At 37.5% G+C, this 18,096-nt stretch overlaps 1 protein-coding gene across 2 annotated transcripts in view; it reads left to right on the forward strand.

Annotated features, from left to right (window-relative positions):
- The window catches only part of LOC111423558 (peroxidasin homolog), an 84,082-nt gene that overhangs the window by 22,179 nt on the left and 43,807 nt on the right, over positions 1-18,096 (forward strand). The window lies entirely within an intron of this gene.

Here is an 18,096-nt window from a genome sequence, read left to right on the forward strand (position 1 = left end):
ACTGGCATGCTTAAAAAGTGGCCAACAAAACACAACCAGACCACTGGAAACAAAACACACATAAAGAAACACTATTGCATCAAATGTTCAAAATGTTGTCCGTTTTGTTCACTACATAATAGAAATCGTTTTTGTAAGGAGTTTTGAACATTTCTTAGCATTTCTGGTGTGATTTCTTGAAAAGCTCTTACAATACGTTGACGCATATCGTCAGGAGTAGTTGGTGATGTCTCATAAACCTTGCTTTTAATGAAACCCCATAAAAAGAAATCGCAAGTGGTAAGAAGTGGCCATCTAACAGGTTCTCCTCGTCCTATCCAGCGGTCCAGAAAGGACACATCCAAATACCGACGTACTTGGGCGGTATTGTGCGGTGGAGCACCATCGTGTTGGAATCACATCCACTGACGAATAGCTAGTGGAATATTTTCCAACAGAACGCCCAAACTATTTTCTAAAAATTCTAAATAAATCCTACCCGTCAAACGTTGATTATGAAAAAAAGGGCCTATGATATGCGTTCCAATGACACCTGCCCACACGTTCACTGACCATCTGTACTGGCTGTATCATAATAATGACAATTATGACGATTCACAAACCCATTTTTGTGAAAGGTAGCTTCATCTGAAAACATCACCTGTCCGAAAAAATTCGCATCAAGATTAGTTCTTTCAATTGCCCACTGACAGAATAACAGCCTGCTTTCGAAATCGCCTTCAGTAATTTCCTGGTGCAACTGGATTCGATACGGTGTATCGAAGATTTACTGATGTTGGTCCTCCTACTTATTTCACGCACACTAGATTCTGCATTTTCTTGCACAGCTAACAATACGTGCAACTGGTTTTCATCCGTAAGTACGGAGTTATTACGGTTGCGCTTAGTACGTTTTATGGATCCAGTATTTGTAAATCTTTTCAGTAAGGACAGAAATGCCCTCTTATTTGGATGCCTCCTATCTGGATATTGTTGTGCGTAAACTCTTGACGAAAACCATATCGATTAATTCTTTCCGCGTAAGTGACATTTTTAATTATTATGATAACAAATAATACTTTGAAAGCCAGTTCTAATGCGTAGAACACTAATGACAGTTCTAATGCGTGGAACAGTAATGACAGTTTACCTAGTTTGTTTTCCAAGCCTACTTCAATTTTTAATAGTATTGCAAAGCGTCGACCACCTTCCATTTTATCAGTCCTAAGCCTACTTCGCAATACATACCTAACGTAAAAAACTGAAAAATCGGGAATATCTCCAAAACCGTTGAAGATAGACACCATGATACCTGTATAAAACTGAAGGGAAATTAAATTTTACATTCAGTTTTGCAAAAATTTGTATATTGTTCCATTTAAAAAAAATAAGTTATCCATGATTAAAAAGTTCCAAAATTACAGATCCCTACTTAAGAATTCCGTAATATAAATGCATAATTTTCTATTAGCAAACGTGTGTTCTTTTATTGTTAATCCAAAACAGAAAACCAAATCTTTCTAGCTTTCACAGTTTCGGCAATATTACCAAATTTATAAGACGCTGCAAATGTCATTTTTTTCTAAAATCGTCATATAATTCAAGAACGATACCAGTTAGACCTAAGGTATCCTTAACAAAGTACCATTGAAATTCCACAAAGAATCCAAAAATGCAATAATATACAGGCTGTTCCATTTAAAATAACAAAGTTGATATCCATTTCCGGTAGAAGCGGAAGTCCGCCATTACTGAAACTAATTTTAAAATATGTACAATATGATTCGATTCAACTTTTATCTGAAACATTTTTCGAAAAACTCAATCATAATTCGGCTATGGACCGAGGCAACTTAGGTGGGACACCCTGTATAAGTCGGAAAAACCAATTAATAATCAGTTAACGGTAATTACAAACTAATTAATAACTAATTGCGTCGCGTCCGGTGTGAGGCGGGAAGAGGTATTCGTGTTCACCACCATCTTCCATGTTCTGCTAAGCTCCCAGCCATCCTCTCTGTTGACGTTATTTTTATGTCAGTGGATCTCTATGGCTTCTCTTGTCAGTCTTTGGTGGTATCTGTTGTCCCTAGCCAGCACCTTTGTTTGTTCGAAGTCTATTCGGTGCCCTTCTGCATGGAAATGTTCCGCAACCGCCGACTGCTGGATCTTCTTCAGCCTTACATCCCTCTCATGCTCCTTGATGCGGCACTCGACGTTGCGTCCAGTTTGGCCAACATAAACCTTCCCACAACTACACGATAGTCGATAGACTCCCGCTCCTTTTAATGGAGTTAGTTTGACCTTGGCTATCGGGAGTGTGTTCCGAATTTTGCTGACCGTGCCATACCGCACTACGATGTCGTTCTTCTTGAGGTGCCTAGCAATTCGTTCCGTTACACCTGAAACATAGGGAAGACAGATAAATCCAAGTGGTTTTGTACTTACCGTGTCCTCTTTCTGCTTTCGCTGCTTGATGGCCAGGTTGATGTCCCTCGAAGTGTATCCATTCTTCTGCAGCACGCCTCGTAAAAAGTGTTGCTCCTTCTTCAAGTTCTCTCCTTCACATAGTCTCGCTGAAATAATGTACGGATCACGGACCTCTTCTGTTGGGGATGATGATGTGAACATGCCTGTAAATACCTGTTGGTATGGGTCTTCTTTCGGTATACACCAAGTTCTATATCTCCATTTGTCGTCCTGGTGACCAACACATCTAGGAAAGGTAATTTTTTGGCAGTTTCTGTTTCCATGGTGAACTTAATCATAGGATGTTGAGAGTTCAAGTGATCCAAGAACTCTTGGAGCCATTTTTGACCATGTTGCCATATCACAAACGTGTCATCCACATATCGGAGCCATAGTTTTGGTTTCCACTGGCTTTTCTTCAAAGCGTCCTCCTCGAATAATTCCATGCAGAAATTAGCTATAACTGGCGATAGTGGAGATCCCATGGCTGCCCCTTCAAACTGCTCGTAAAATTCTCCTTTCGAGCTGAAATACGTCGACGATAAGCAATACTCCACCAGATCTGGCACGTATCCTGGTAAATGAGTTTTCGGAGTTTTCTAATCTTAGTTTAATTCACACCGGCCGTGAAAGCCTTCGTACTTATATTAGTAATTTTTAGTATGAAAAGGCAGTCTTTTGGGTAAAAAGAGAAGCATTCGTCGTCATTCACGACGGCAGTTTTGCATTAAGTGGCCCCTTCACGCGCTTGGTGTCAAAGGGACACGCACAAAAACCTCATTTGTACTTGAACGGGCCAAAGACGGTACGAATCATGACACTCCCTCGTCTTGAACGTGTCCTTTCCGTTTTTCCTTTTTCCCTTTTCTCCGTGATATCTGTGTTTGCGCGTGCTGAATAATTTAGTTTCAGCACCCGAACAAACATTACGGGGAAACTAATAATTCATAATATTACTTCTGTGTACTGCCGCGCGGTGGCGTAACGGCGGGAGAAGGCATTTTGGGAATTTTGGGGGAGCGCAGGTGGTTCGTGGGATTGCTAGGGCGAAAATGCTTTGAAAAGTTTCGCTTGTAAAATGTCGGTGGCCGGGGGACGGTTTCCTTAAATTATAATCAATTGTTGAAAGCGAGAAGGGGTTGTAGATGGACGCGATGGGCCGTTGTATTCGCAGGTTCGGGTCGGTAATGTCTAAAACGACGTCGTTACGGGTAAAGCTGGCGTATAATGTCGGTATTAAGCCGAGAGGCGAGGACAGGCGACGTGCCCGATCGGTCCCATTCAAATTGGGGAGAGGAATTTAAATTCAACCGGCGTGTATCGAACGAGAGCGCGTCCGTTCCCGAGATCCGTTGTTGTTAAAACAAGCACATATGTGTCGATTACCATATAAATTGTATCGGTTCGTCGACGGACGGCTTTGTAAACGCCGATTTTGGACTATCGCCGCATTTTTCGCAATGCAGTTAGAAAATATCAATCATTTTTTTATTAGTCTTATCTTTATACACTTTGTATCATTATACATATAACGGTATTCAGTAAACAATAATATGGAAATCACGACTTGATTATTTTCTCAGCAACTTAGTTTTCATAACACAATCCCATCCTCAGTGGGGTTTGCTTGAGTATGACCCTTAGCTGCTGAACTAAGTTTAAGGTTAACCTTCGTATCACCTCTGACAGTGTGAGGTATCATCAGATGTCTTCCTTAGCCAATATGAGATCATGTATTCAGTTTTGCTCATCAAACTCACTCCGCTGAAGGAATCGTGTCTCATCCTGCAACATCAATAATAGCAATCTCAAGTTTATTGCCCCACTACCTTCATATATGGGGATGAAAACACTGCGGGTTAACAAATTTATTACTTGGGTTGCTTTATTACTGCAGGATTCTTTTGATATACAGTGCTTCAACCAATTAAAAAGGTTTATAGAAAAATCGCTGAGACGGGTCTAAGGATTTAAATTTTTTCCGCCATTTTGAAGCTAGTTATGACGTCATCGCTATTTTTTTCAAATAGCAATCCCCCATTTTTATTACGGAATATGAAAGAGGATTTTTTTCTGAAATTGGTACAGCCAAAATTAATATTAGTTGCATAAGAAAATGTTCGAGAAAAATTGCCTTAAAGTTTCATGATTTTCCATTCATTTGAGGTAGAAAAATAGCAGTATCTATGAGTAATCATGGCAACCAGTTGTTTTAGCTTTTTTATTAAGACAATGACTATACTCTGTTTTTAAACCAGGAGGAGTAAACGCGAAAATCAGATTCACACTAGGAAAAATCACCAGAAAATATTACTAGATATTTTGGCGGTAAATTTAAATTAATAATTATTATTAATAATAATAATAAACTTTATTTCCATTTCCAAAACAAGTATATATATATATATATATATATATACAAACAAACAGTAAAAAACCAAAACGATATACATAGAAATGAAAATACAAGACGCTTTTCAAACATAACCTTTACATTACATTAAACACAAAAAAAAAGAAGCACAATTGATCAAATGAACTCAAAAAATAAACTACAAACAACAAAAGAACAACAATAAATTAAATTTTTCCTAACCTTAAAAAAGAGAAAAAAAAAGATAAAACAAAAACTTAATATTATATGAAATGCAGACCCATCATCGAACGAAGCAGAAAAAACAGAGAAACAACAGTTACATTGAATAATTCACTGAAACAGCCACAGAGCTTGAAACTGCGACAGGCGTCAGACACGAAAGCCAGAGAGAGCACAGAGGTATCGTCTGTACTTGATTTTAAATTGTTTCGACGCGCATTTCCTAAACTCATTTGGTAGCGAATTGTATTTCAAGACTATCTGATATGAGAAGCATCGTTTAAAAAACTCAATCCGGTGTGCAGGTATTTCAAGCAAGCCTCTATGTCTGAGATTGAGATTATGCACATCTGTACGATAAGTTAATTTTTCGTACAGATATGGTGGTAACTTATTGGTGATAATTTTGTGATACATACATAAACAATGCAATAAACGTCGATTCTCCATGTTTAACCACTTCACTTCTTTTAATTTGTACGATATAGGTTGACGGCTACGAATACCACATATCAATCTCAGACACGATTTTTGCATTTTCTGTATTCTACCCACATCCACCGCTGACAAAAAAGCGCCATAAACAGTGTCGCAATAGTTAAATCTAGACAGCACTAGTAGGTCGCATAGTAGTTTTTTTGTATTTTGATTTAGTGAAAACCTGTTATTAAAAATCACCTTTAGTGCCGCGAAGGCCCTCTGTATGGTGAGATTGATGTGCTTTGTAAACGACAGCTGTATTTTGTACTTCAATATGTTGTCCATCTATAACTAAGGTTATTGGGCCTAAAAGTGAGCGCGCATGATCCGTGCCAAAGACAGTAGCTGTAGTTTTAGCGCTATTGATGTGTAGGGAGTGATCTCTCGAGAATTGTAAAATATTTGATATATCGTTGTTAATAACACCCATGGCGCGTTGAAGATCTGAAGGTAGAAACGAGTAATAAATCTGGGTGTCATCAGCGTACGAGTGAAAATTACAATGTTTTAAGCGTTCTGACATTGTAGATGTATATGTATTGTATAGAATAGGACTCAGAATACCACCCTGCGGTACACCAGAGACCAGGGGCTGTGGACGGGACAGTTGACCATTCAGAATCACTCTCTGTGACCTACCCTTTAAATACTGGGAAAGCAGTGAGAGGGAATTCTCACCGAGACCGCTGTAATGCAAGATGGAGATAAGGGTATCAATGTCGATTGAATCAAAAGCTTTGGAATAATCGATGAGGACCAAGACTGTAACCAGGCCCTTGTCAGAGGCGCGGACGATGTCATCACAAACATGCAGTAAAGCTGATTGGCAGATATGCAAAGGTTTAAATCCAGATTGTAGATCCGGTATAATATTATTTTCGGATAAAAACAAACGTAATTGTGTTTCCAGAATCCTTTCAAAAATTTTGGAAATAGTTGGCAACAAACTGATAGGCCGCATATCTGAGTAGGAGGTTGGAGATTTTATTTTTGGAATAGGGACGATGTTAGCCACCTTCCACAAAGAGGGAAAGGTATTAGTTTCAATACATAAAATTATATATATATTTCAATATTATTTATTTATTTACTTATTATTGTATTTATTTTCGTTTGTTATCGTCAACACTAAACATACAAATTAACATTAAGGTTATGAGTGTATTAATTGAAGACGCAAAAGAGTTTGTAAACAAAACTAACCTTACCTCACATTCCTTCACGCTATAATTGACATTACAAAAGAAAACTTCACGCTATAATCGCCATTACAAATTGCCAAAGAATACTTCATGGTATAATTAATGTTTGTAAACAAAACTAACCTTACCGAACATTCCTTCACGCTATAATTGACATTACAAAAGAAAACTTCACGCTATAATTGCCATTACTAATTGCCAAAGAAAACTTCATGGTATAATTAATGTTTGTAAACAAAACTAACCTTACCTAACATTCCTTCACGCTATAATTGACATTACAAAAGAAAACTTCACGCTATAATTGCCATTACTAATTGCCAAAGAAAACTTCATGGTATAATTAATGTTTGTAAACAAAACTAACCTTACCGAACATTCCTTCACACTATAATTGACATTACAAAAGAAAACTTCACGCTATAATTGCCATTACTAATTGCCAAAGAAAACTTCATGGTATAATTAATGTTTGTAAACAAAACTAACCTTACCTAACATTCAGCGTCGGAAGGCACAGGGCTAAACTCGAAATTTAAAAATACACAACTTAGCGCTGAATAACAATTAAAACTAGAACTAACACTTGCACTAGAACTATACTCTGTTTTTAAACCAGGAGGAGTAAACGCGAAAGTCAGATTTACACTAGGAAAAATCACCAGAAAATATCACTAGATATTTTGGCGGTAAATTTAAATTAATAATTATTATTATTTATTTATTTACTTATTATTGTATTTATTTTCGTTTGTTATCGTCAACACTAAACATACAAATTAACATTAAGGTTATGAGTGTATTAATTGAAGACGCAAAAGAGTTTAAACAAAATTTATAACAATGACACGAAACTGTCGAATTGTCAATAACCTAACCTTCAAATTCAAAATTGCCTGTGTGTGAACCTTCCTCGCATTCAACCAATCACGTGCAAGGTCAATCTGGTGACAAATTTAAAATACTCCTCCTGGTTTAAAAACAGAGTATAATTTTTGATATCTGAAACAGTTGGTTGTCATGGTTACGCATAGCTACTGCTATTTTGCTATCTTAAATGAATGGAACTTTAACATAATTTTTCTCGAAAATTTTCTTATGTAACCAATATTAATATTGACTGTACTAGATTCTGAAAAATCTCCTCTTTCATATACCGTAATAGAAATGGGATATTGCTATTTGAAAAAAATATCGATGACGTCATTACTCGTTTAAAAATGGAGGAAAAAATCTATACCAAATAATTGCCAAAACATTTAAATCTTTAGACCCATTTCAGCGATTTTTCCATAAACTTTTTTTGTTTTCACGAATTTATCTGTTACTTTTGGAAAATCCTGTATGTATCATGATAGCAGACTTGTGGTTATGAGGTTATGAATAATTTTTGTTAAAATTATTCTTAACAATTCTCGCTAAATACGGCTGTATATAAATATAAAAGGGAATGTTTTTATATTTATGTTTAAATTTATAAAAAACTTTACCTTCAAGGGACGATAAAAGCCTGTGTGTGAACAGTAAAGTTTCTAAAAAGCTTGATCATTAAGGGCTCACCTTGAGAGAATAAAAGCCCTCTCCTGCTCCTCAGACTTTAGCCTCGTTCGAGGGACAATCCAATTCTTCTTCGCTTGAACAAAAAATTTGAGTTAATTTATTTGTTATTAACACGAATAAATAATTATTTTTTATAAACAAGCAAGTAATTAACTTGTCTAAAACAATAATACCAAATTGATTTTCGTGTTAAAATTTACGTTCCGGTATTTTTTTAATAATAGAGTGCGGCGTGTCCAGACGCGATATTGAATAGAACCACAAATCAATTGGTCCCCGATTTTTTGCGCAGCCCTTTGCCGCATCGCGGCCGAATAAAAACCCCTTCAAATGATGTATTTGCCCCATCGGGCGCACAAATTACCACTATCGTTCCGGGGCGCGTTTTTATCGGAAATAAATTTCCTCATCCGTCCGGGTGGCGGGCTTCCGCTAATAGGAAAATAGATTATTGTGAGTGAGAGTCTTAATTTTTTTTCTGTCATAATAGGTACCGGACGTTGACTAATCGAATTCAAACGACCCCATACAGTTATATGTATATACTGAGAATTTCATATTACTTGCAAGTTATGAATGCAGTATATAAAATGCTACATAGCTTGAAGGTGCTTGGAAAACGGTAACGTCCTTATTTTTAATTCTAGGTCTAGTGTTAGTTCTAGTGATAGTGCCAGTGCAAAACTAGAACTAACACTAGACTGAGAACTAGAAACATTCGGGTTTAGCCGTGCGTCTCTTAAGATGGCTAAACCCGAATGATTCTATATCTAGGTTTTGTGTTAGTTCTAGTGATAGTGCTAGTGTAAAACTAGAACTAACTTTCGGGCTAAACCCGAAACTTTCCAGTTCTAGGTCTAGTGTTAGTTCTAGTTTTAGTGCAATAAAAATATGCAACATAGTAATATCTTATGCTAACTAGGGCTACCTACCACTGTCACTAGAACTAACACTAGACCAAGAGCTAGAAACATTCGGATTTAGCCGCACGTCTCTCAAGACGGTTAAACCCGAATGATTCTAGTTCTAGGTCTTGTGTTAGTTCTAGTGATAATTCTAGTGTAAAACTAGAACTAACACTGGATCTAGAACTAGAAACATTCGGATTTAGCCGCAAGTCTTTCAAGACGGCTAAACCCGAATGATTCTAGTTCTAGGTCTTGTGTTAGTTCTAGTGATAATTCTAGTGTAAAACTAGAACTAACACTGGATCTAGAACTAGAAACATTCGGATTTAGCCGCAAGTCTTTCAAGACGGCTAAACCCGAATGATTCTAGTTCTAGATCTTGTGTTAGTTCTAGTGATAATTCTAGTGTAAAACTAGAACTAACATTAGACCTAGAACTAGAAACATTCGGATTTAGCAGCACGTATTTCAAGACGGCTAAACCCAAATGATTCTAGTTGTAGGTCTTGTGTTAGTTCTAGTGATAGTGCTAGTGTAAAACTAGAGCTAACACTAGACCGAGAGCTAGAAACATTCGGATTTAGCCGCAAGTCTTTCAAGACGGCTAAACCCGAATGATTCTAGTTCTAGGTCTTGTGTTAGTTCTAGTGATAATTCTAGTGTAAAACTAGAACTAACACTGGATCTAGAACTAGAAACATTCGGATTTAGCCGCAAGTCTTTCAAGACGGCTAAACCCGAATGATTCTAGTTCTAGATCTTGTGTTAGTTCTAGTGATAATTCTAGTGTAAAACTAGAACTAACATTAGACCTAGAACTAGAAACATTCGGATTTAGCAGCACGTATTTCAAGACGGCTAAACCCAAATGATTCTAGTTGTAGGTCTTGTGTTAGTTCTAGTGATAGTGCTAGTGTAAAACTAGAGCTAACACTAGACCGAGAGCTAGAAACATTCGGATTTAGCCGCAAGTCTTTCAAGACGGCTAAACCCGAATGATTCTAGTTCTAGGTCTTGTGTTAGTTCTAGTGATAATTCTAGTGTAAAACTAGAACTAACATTAGACCTAGAACTAGAAACATTCGGATTTAGCAGCACGTATTTCAAGACGGCTAAACCCAAATGATTCTAGTTCTAGGTCTTGTGTTAGTTCTAGTGATAGTGCTAGTGTAAAACTAGAGCTAACACTAGACCGAGAGCTAGAAACATTCGGATTTAGCCGCAAGTCTTTCAAGACGGCTAATCCCGAATGATTCTAGTTCTAGGTCTTGTGTTAGTTCTAGTGATAATTCTAGTGTAAAACTAGAACTAACATTAGACCTGGAACTAGAAACATTCAGACATGTTGCATTTTATGTGGGACAAAGTAAGTAGGTACGCCCTGGTTTCTATGGAAATATATTTTTGTATATTGCATCTTAAGTGAAATTCACTGTATATTATCTATATTGCATTAATTTGAAGTGTGAAATATTCTCTTAATATTTATGTAAATACAATAAAGGTTAGCATCGTAAACAACGTGTCATTATTATACGGTTGGTTGGGTGAAGTGTGTGGTCGCACATACTGTTTCCGTTTAATTACAGAATAATTAAATAGCATTTGACCGAACAATATTGCACCAACTAGTACCGAAATGTGCGAGAGTGTATTTTATTCCCCACGCCAATAATGAAGCTTTATGTGAAAGCTTTATATGTAACGGGTCAAATTTAATAATAAAATAAAAAAAGGTGTTATTTCGTATCGATTTTATCTTTGTTTTCGGGATAAATGGTGTATTTTCTTGACAAGCAAGACAATTTGGTTACGATTAATAGTCTAACGGGGTTAGTTTTTATCTGGAACCATTAAAGACGTTTCTTGCGGGGCGAACAAAGAAAAAAGAAAACTTGAAAAGTCGATGATTAGCGTTTTTTTAAACCCCAGCCGTAATTTCTCACAAAGTTTTGAAAGTTGTAAAGACCGTTTTTCGAACTTTAATCTAAATTTATAATCCGAACTCTGGGTATATCACAAAACTTAAATGTGTACACGATTTTCTCAACGCAAACCCTAATCGTTTCGCCATGATTTTCTCAACAGTGAACTCAGTGAAGGTTTTCTCTACGATGAAACTTCGTGCGCCTGTAAGCAGCCCCTGCTAATTATTTTCCTCTAATCTGCTTAATATGCCAGGGAGTCACAAAAGGTCGAGTGGCGGTTCCGGACCGGGGGGAGGAACCTCGGGAGGTGTACATTAGCGGTATTATAACGCTTGATTTATTCCGGAAGTTGCCGTCTGCAGCCGCAAAGTTTTAACGAGCCGCATTCGCGCTGAAATTAGCTCCGACCCATAAACAACAATCGATATGACATCCAATAACTAACGTTTCGTTTCGAAATAGAATGCCAAATAGAGTTAAGTAAGCGACGTGCTTAACGTAACTGATGGCAATGCTCCGCAAGAAACAAAAAAAAGGAAAGCTGAAATAATAAAGCACCCTTTCCACTCGGAGCTCCATACTCCATTACTCTTTCCTTTTTCGCACCGCGAGAGATCGTTCGTACTCGGGGAACTAGCAAAGGGCGACACCATCGCATCCCTTATAAATAACCCCGAGACTAATTGTTAAGCGAATAACAACCCCACGCACCTGAGCTAAACGAAACAAGATGTATCTATCCACGTTGAAAATATGAAAGCAAAGTTAAATATTTTATAAGCAATTTTCTTTTCCATCCAACTTCATTACGAAGCAACAAAATCTCTTTACGAAAAATAGCTACATTGGATTGTGTGTTTTGGCACAAGTAAAACTATTTTCAGTGTTATTTCCTGCGAAACTCAATTTCTAATCAATCAACTGGGCGATAAATGCGTTTCTCGCGTCGCCTTCTCCCGTTCACGTTTGACTGCGCGCACACGGCCCCCGTTCAAACTTTTAAATTCAATTTGCACGACTTTTAGGGATTTTCATCTAAAGAGATTTCTCTCAACTTTCGAACAGTTTCTCTCTGACGCCCACATTTCATGAAATCATATTTTAAAAACGGCAATGAACAGTAATCGGAAGTTTCCTTTAAGAATTATAACAAAATTTTTAGTAGAAAAATATAAATGTATAGAAATGTATAAACAGAATATAAATGTACATTATTTAGGCCCACTTTTACCACCGCTTGATAAATTTAACCGATAGATAAATTGACGCTTTTAGCCAATGATTGCGCTTAAAACCGCTGTAACCATGGTAATTATCTATCGGATAAATTTATCAAGAGGTGGTAAAAGTGAGCCTTAGACAAACACAATAGTTTCTTGTTATGACGGAAAAACAGTATACAACAAATTTAATATATGCACTAGCTAAACAACGAACAGTGGATAAATATGAATTGGCGGATGACAAAAAAAAAGCGACGAGATGGTCACATCAATTCAGTAAAATCACTAGTTAGAAATTTATCCACACTGTAAAAGGCCTTATCAAGTAAATACCTTTTTAATACTACTTTAAATTTCAGTGTTTCCAAATTTCTCACTCGTTCTGGTAAAGCGTTATATAATTTTAAACCGTAAAAATTTGCGCCATACCTAGCCTTTGTCGTTCGAGTAAAATCTGAAACAAGGTCACCTTTATTCCGAGTATTATAAGAATGATAATCCCGGTTTTTACTGTAACCATTTAAGTTATTCTTTATAAACAGCAAACAATTGAAAATGTACGTACAAGGAAAAGTCAGAATTTCAAATTTAATAAACTTTGCCCTGCAACACTCCGCAAAACCCATGCCCGCCAGAACTCTCACACATCTTCGCTGAGTACGGAAGACAAGCGAAGCGTGAGCAGAATGCCCCCAATACAAGTATAGTGTTAGTTCTACCTAGTATAAAACTAGAACTAACACTAGACCTAAAACTAGAAAGTTTCGGGATTAGCCGTGCGTCTGAAGACAAACGGCTGAAACTTTCTAGTTCTAGCTCTAGTGTTAGTTCTTGTTTTAATTATTGTGTAGAGCTAAACCAAGAACTAGAATCATTCGGGTTTAGCCGTCTTGAAAGACTTGCGGCTAAATCCGAATGTTTCTAGTTCTAGGTCTAGTGTTAGTTCTAGTTTTACACTAGAATTATCACTAGAACTAACACAAGACCTAGAACTACAATCATTCGGGTTTAGCCGTCTTGAAAGACTTGTGGCTAAATCCGAATGTTTCTAGTTCTAGGTCTAATGTTAGTTCTAGTTTTACACTAGAATTATCACTAGAACTAACACAAGACCTAGAACTAGAATCATTTGGGTTTAGCCGTCTTGAAAGACTTGCGGCTAAACCCAAATGGTTCTAGTTCTAGGTATAATGTTAGTTCTAGTAACAACTCAAGTGTAAAACTAACACTATACCTAGAACTAGAATCATTCGGGTTTAGCCGCCTTTAGAGACGTGCGGCTAAACCCAAATGATTCTAGTTTTAGGTATAGTGTTAGTTATAGTACATAGTAACAGTGCTAGTCTAAAACTAGAACTAACACAAGACCTAGAACTGGAAACTTTCTAGTTCTAGATCTTGTGTTAGTTCTAGTTTTAATTGTTGTGCAGCGCTAGACCAAGAACTAGAATCATTCGGGTTTAGCCGTACGTCTCTAAAGACGGCTAAATCCGAATGATTCTAGTTCTTGGTCTAACACTGCTCAACAATTAAGACTAGATCTAACACTAGACCCAAGTGTTTCTTGTTCTAGATCTAATATTATTTCTAGTGACAGTGCAAGGGTCAAATTAGAACTAACACTATACCTAGAACTAGAATCATTCGGGTTTAGCCGTCTTTAGAGACGTGCGGCTAAACCCAAATGATTCTAGTTTTAGGTATAGTGTTAGTTATAGTACATAGTAACAGTGCTAGTGTAAAACTAGAACTAACACAAGACCTAAAACTAGAAACATTCGGGAACTTTCTAGTTGTAGGTCTTGTGTTAGTTCTAGTTTTAATTGTTGTGCAGCGCTAGACCAAGAACTAGAATCATTCGGGTTTAGCCGTACGTCTCTTCGCTGAGTACGGAAGATAAGCGAAGCGTGAGCAGAATGCCCCCAACACAAGTATAGTGTTAGTTCTACATAGTAACAGTACTAGTATAAAACTAGAACTAACACTAGACCTAAAACTAGAAAGTTTCGGATTTAGAACGAAAATTAGTTCTAGTTTTATACTAGCACTATCACTAGAGCTAACATAAAACCTAGAAATAGAATCATTCGGGTTTAGCCGTCTTAAGAGACGTACGGCTAAACCCAAATGGTTCTAGTTCTAGGTATAATGTTATTTCTAGTAACAACTCAAGTGTAAAACTAACACTATACCTAGAACTAAAATCATTCGGGTTTAGCCGTCTTTAGAGACGTGCAGCTAAACCCAAATGCCGTCGGCACGATCTCAGCCGGCTTGGGCTTCTTAGCCACTTGCTCGGGCGTCGACCCATCAGAGCGCGCCCTCTTGGCCAAAGGCTTAGAGGTCTCTGCGCTCTTTTCCGATGGAATGTTGATCTTTTCAATCACCTGCTTGAGGGCGGTCTCATAAGGCACCCCACTCCCCATAAGCTTGCGCAGGTTCCTTCTAGCGGACCCTGGCAGCCGCAGGCGTTTTTGTTTAAGGGTGAGACTGTCTAGTGCCTTAACAGCCTCCTCCTCATCTTCCTCCCCTTCAGAGTGCAGAAGAATCTGCTCCTCTTCCAGAGAGGGAGAACTTGACTTGGGTGCGGACGGTCCGGCTACCACAAGTGTAGATTGTGATGGAGGACTATTCTCCATCTTTTTGGTTTCCTTTTCAGGATCGAGGTTTATCCCCCCCTCGTCTAGGGTTTTACTAATACTGGGCGTCTCCATACTAATCCCACGAGTAGGGCAGAAAGGGTAGTCCATCGAGGCAGTGCTCCCATACCCCGATAAGCCTAATGAAACTGAAGGGCGGCAGGTCTCCAGAGTCCGCTTATTAGCAGCCATCACTTCCCGGATGACTAGACCGTCAGATGACAGCCTAAAGTGCTCTGCATAAGCTGTTCCACATTCACTTTGGGGTTTTTAATGAGGTTGTCTCCTCTTGACCCAGGCAATTAAGCCAAGATCCCCCGCATGCCCTGCCCGTGGAACAGGTCCACAAACAATAGGCATCCATGGTATAACGGTTTCGACTATATCAGTCGACCCCGGCCACGTTTTCTCCCGTGCAAACCCTAAGCCACGCGACGACAGCCGGGCGGGAGGCCTGTTTATCGACTGGCAAGTCTAGATCCGACACTTTTGGTATGGTACAGGGGCACCTCGTGAAGGAGCAGTAAAAACTGCAGTGTCGGTCTTGATTCAGGTCATAAGACAAGAACCCTGAGTACGGCAAAACAAGTAGGACAAGCCTACCTAGGATTCACCGCACCCTCACCCCCTATACATAGTAACAGTGCTAGTGTAAAACTAGAACTAACACTAGGGCTAGAACCAGAAACGTACGGGTTTAGACGTGCGTCTCTTACGACATCTGAAAACTCAGGATTATCATAAAAAAGTTACCTTTATCCAAGCAAAATTTTTTCTTTGCAGAACTACCCAATGTCTGCACTATTAAGCTATGTTACATTTTATGTGAGAGAGTGCAAGTGCATAGTAGTTTCGTAAGTATGATTACTGCATTCATATATTGTAAGTTATATGAAATTTCCGGTAAAGAGACAGGGTGTAATTCTTTTATCTACAAGTACAAAGGGATACATGACATACGGAAATACATTTATTCAAGAAAAACCGTCACGTTTGCGACGGCAAATCTGGCACCCGTCCGAAGGAGCCAGCCGTCGCGGAAAAGCCCGCCTCTTTATTATTCCCCTTTTGGAAGCTCGCTTCGTTTCGTTATACTCTGGAAACACGTTTTCCCGACTGCGGAAACCACCTTTTCTTAATATTCCCGACTACACTAGCAACGGTGCACGCGTCCGAAATTCTTTTATCCGCCCGTTAAATGATTACCCCCGTTGCTATTTCAAATTCCTTATAAATTTTAACTTTAAAATTACTACATAAAAAAAATTAAATTTCCGCTCTTCAAATACACACAATATCGTTCGCATTTCATTTATGGGCTGTGTTGAAAAAAGGGCACGTAACGGGACGGTTTCGGCTGTCTCGTCAAATAAAGCCACTCCAAGAACGGCATAGTTGGAGAATGGTGGTACGTCAGTCACGTGCCGACGACTCCATCGCGTCTCGAAAGAGGAAAACAACCGTCCGGCACGCGATGGGAATTCCTTTAGAGCTACTTCGGGATAACGTGTTACGTGTGGACCGCTGCATCGTCTTTCAACTCGACAATCTTCACCTACCCAATGCAATAGGAATTGTGGTGTGTTGTTTTGACATGAATTCGAAAATAATCGAACAATAGTGTAAGATTTAATCTAATTATAAATCAAAGTTGCTGGTTATTATATAATTGAAGCTAGAGGATTCCTTTTTTAAATGTTACACCAATTATTCTAGTTTCAGTTCTTTGGATTACCGATGGGGTCGAGTTTAAGTGTAAATTTAAGCGGGATAATTTTAAATCATTTATTAGACACACAGTTGAATAAAACACCAATAAAACCTTTGTTGATAACGAAGTATATAATGATCTATTGATTATCTTGCCCAAAGGACAATATTAGCAACAATACAAAAGAAAAAGTGCTATCTACTTACAGAGAAACAATACTATTTATTATAAACATTAATTGTTATGTTTTCACATTTCGAAACACTTATTCCAGATGAGTAAACATGTTGTTGAAGTTGACAATTCAAAATTGTCAACAATCATTTCAAAATATTTTTATAAATGTCAAATAGACTTTTTTAAAGAAATTAATTTTTTAGTAACTTTTAGCAGTCGTAGATAAAATGCTGTATATCACACGTGGGCTAGAGCATAATTACAGTACTCGTGTGATTACACGACTCGGTCTACGACCTCGTCGTGCAATTCTCCACACTCGTACAGTAATTATATTTCTAGCCCACTTGTAATATAAATAACTATTATCCCAAGCACTTCATCAATAACTCATGGTTTACGATACTAAATAATATACAAGGACTGAAAGTCACAACAAATAACACAACCCCACAAGATAATCATCAAAAAGCTGGGAATGCAGATGCAGAAAATGGGAAAGGAGATTTGAACAAAAAGAATAAGCCAATTTTTAGACAATCCTTAATTACACAATTCATACCTAAACAAAGTAATATAGAGCAGATTTGTCAGGAAAACGATTTTAGTACTCAAGGAATTAATAGCAAAAGTACTCACTAACAAATAAAATAACGAACATTTTTAAAAAGTATGAAATATCCGAAATAAAATTCGCTAAATACAATAACAACAAAATCGGCACCTTAATATCAAATATGAAGGACAAAATCAAAACTTTAGATAAAGTAGATACTATATACCAATTAAATTGCACTGATTGTAATAAAATATACACAGGGGAATCAAAACAACATCTTAAAAAACGAATACAACAACACAAATACGATACTAAACAAAAAAAAATTCAAAACAAAACAGCTTTGTGCCAACATTCGGTAACTTTAAATCATAAGTTTGATTTCGATAATCCTAAGATATTAACAACAAATAAAAACATATAAATAAGGAAAAATTTAGAGTCAATCTTCATAACAAAAAATAATAATAAAACAGTTAATTTTAAAACCGATGTAGGACGAATAGGGGCACATTATGCGGATATTTTAAATAAATTAGTTATACAGGGTGTCACACAAAAAACGCCCCAAGCTGTAACTCTGTCATTTACATTCCGATTTTCATGAGCGGGTTATCAAATGAAATGGTTTCATGAATACTATGATTCATGCTACAAATAAATTT

This window comes from Onthophagus taurus, chromosome 11, assembly GCF_036711975.1.
Source record: "Onthophagus taurus isolate NC chromosome 11, IU_Otau_3.0, whole genome shotgun sequence".
NCBI lineage: Eukaryota > Metazoa > Arthropoda > Insecta > Coleoptera > Scarabaeidae > Onthophagus > Onthophagus taurus.